At 36.3% G+C, this 2,637-nt stretch overlaps 1 long non-coding RNA gene across 1 annotated transcript; it reads left to right on the top strand.

Annotated features, from left to right (window-relative positions):
• Positions 1-552: 552 nt before the first annotated feature.
• On the top strand, positions 553-1,848 carry LOC148920490 (uncharacterized). Its single transcript, XR_016124458.1, has 3 exons — positions 553-978; positions 1,355-1,526; positions 1,629-1,848. It is a non-coding gene; the product is annotated as an uncharacterized LOC148920490 (long non-coding RNA).
• The last annotated feature ends 789 nt before the right edge of the window (positions 1,849-2,637 follow it).

Genomic DNA, 2,637 nt, shown 5'->3' with positions numbered 1-2,637 from the left:
CAGATGATGATTCTGAAGAAGAGAATGAAGAGAATGATGATGATTCTGAAGAAGAGAATGAAGAGGAGGATGATGGTGCTGAAGAAGTGAATGAAGAGCATGATGATGATGCTGCTGAAGAAGTGAGTGAAGACAAGGATGATGCTGCTGAAGAGGTGAATGAAGAGCATGGTGATGCTGCTGAAGAAGAAAATGAAGAGGAGGAGGATGTCAAGTGAATGGAGACCATGATGATGTCAACATCAAGTCCAAAGAACACCACCAGTACAAGAAGACCTCCAAAATGAAATCCTGCAGAATACCGGAATTCAACGTTGTTTGAGGAAATTGTTAGATCAGTACCAGAATACAAGGAGGATGAAATACAGCTTACAAAAGAGTATATGATGGCGATCAATAATGCTGCTGAATATTGGACGAAGAAAGGAGAGCATCAAAAGATCCGTGATGCAATAGCATCTTGCATTAAAAGAATAAATTGATTCAGATGCTGTACAATGAAAAAGAAGAATTATTGAAGCATCAGCAAGCAATGCAGAAGATGGTTAAGGAAGCAGCACATCACAAGAAAGTCATACAATTAGATGTTCATCAGGAAAAATCCTACATGACAAAGCTGCAGCTAGAAAATGATCAACTTCTTGCAGAGAAGATTTCCTACTTGGACATTATTAATGAAAAGGAAGCTGTTATTGTCTCGTTGAGAGATCAAAAATTAGCGCAAGAACTGCAGAGTGAAGAGGATAAAGAAGAAAAGAAAGAAGGTGAAGCAGAAAAGATAAAATCAAGAAAACCAGATTCCTCATTCCCTAAAGCAGAGACGAGAGCACAAAAGAGAAAGGCACAAAAAAAACCAGCCAAATCAAAGAAGAAGGCCAAAGGTTCATTCCTGCAATGGAATACATATCAGGTCTACAACATGCTGGATGAACTCTCACAAGAAAAGCTGAGAAATTACTGGAAAAATTCAGTTGATGGGTAAGGCAATGTGTTTCATTCATTTTCAATGCAAGATGCTATTATTGAACATGCATTAGAAAATAGGATTTCATTGTGTTATTACCCTATACTAGAACTTTACAGGGGGTAGACATGCATTAGTTATAGGATTTCAGAGGAATCTAGCAGTGTTATTACCCTATATTGGAACTTTGCAGTGATAGACATGCATTAGATATAGGATTTCATAGGATACAAGCAGTGTTATTACCCTATACTGGAACTTTACAATGGTAGACATGCGTTAGAAAAAGGTTTTTTAGGAAACAAGCAGTGATATTACCCTATACTGAACTTTATTGAACAGTTCTTTCAATTTTATTGCCATTTTTTCTAACTACAAATACTGTTACAGCACTGCTTTTTGGCAAGGGACAAGCATTTTGTTCAAAGATGACATACAAAGCTTATTAAGAGATGCTGAAATTTATGGACAAATCATAGATGCGTATGCCGAGATACTTCATCATGATGAAAAGAAGGACCCTAAAAGACAACAGAATGCATACATCACGTGCTACGCATACGTAAGATCATAGCTATCCCATTACTTCTAGTAAAAATCACAAATTATTCATCTTCCTATACTTTTCACATTCTCTCTAATGCCGAAACTATTAATTTTGCAGAGGTATCTCACAGATAAAATGCACCCAAGAACATTCGATGAATATTTTGTCAAACTCCTTGAATGCATAGGGAAAACTTCAAAGGTGTTCATACCAATAACGGATGGCGGACACCACACCCTACTTGTCTTCGACACCAATTCATTGCAATGGACGCACTACAACTCATTGAGGGGGGAAACTGAGCAAACCGTTGAATACTACAACAAAAAAGCAATAATTTTGGTAAGACAGACTCCTACTATGAACTGTTAATACAAGGCATGAACAAAACAGTTAATCAGTGAAGCTAACAACATACTTGCCTACAATGCAGGCAGACGCAACAAATGTCTTCCTCAATAATGTCAAGGAATGTGCTCCAACAATTTTAGAAAAAAACAGCTTCACACTTCTTGAGTTCAAAAAGCCCGTCTACAATGAAGAATTGACCGACGATATTGCAAAACTTCTTCGAAACCTGAAAGTTACACCAGCAATTGCTCAAACAATACAATATCTGATGAAACATGATCCCACCAAATTCAACTTTAAGGAGGACAGGGAATGCGCCCAACAACCTGAAAAGTCGTAAGTTTCACAATAACACTTTTCTTCCCCCAATTCAAATTAAACTATGATTCACTAAATGTTGCATATATATATGTGTGTGTGTGTGTGAATTTGCAGAAACGATTGTGGAGTATTTGTCATGTACTACATGCAGAAGTTGTCACAAGGAAAACAAATTGAAGAAAGCTTGAGTACAGAGCATGTGTGGGAAATGAGAAAAGAAGTTTTATTGAAGACAATGGAAAGTGAAAAAAGTTGGTATTTCACAAAAGAGAATGAAGGATGAAAGCATGGATTTCACAAAATTTAGAACTATAAAATAGTAAATGTTCGGCTTCTAACTTCCAAATGTCAAATTGTTAATATGTAGCTTCTAACCAAAATCTTTTGATGCTTCTTAACTTTCAAATGTCAAATAGTTACTGTGTAGTGAGATTCAAATGTAAAAAATTGTTAC

Source organism: Prunus mume, linkage group LG2 (genome assembly GCF_029339155.1).
Source record: "Prunus mume cultivar Tortuosa linkage group LG2, ASM2933915v1, whole genome shotgun sequence".
Classification (NCBI taxonomy): domain Eukaryota; kingdom Viridiplantae; phylum Streptophyta; class Magnoliopsida; order Rosales; family Rosaceae; genus Prunus; species Prunus mume.
This window is presented reverse-complemented; position numbering and strand designations above follow the sequence as displayed.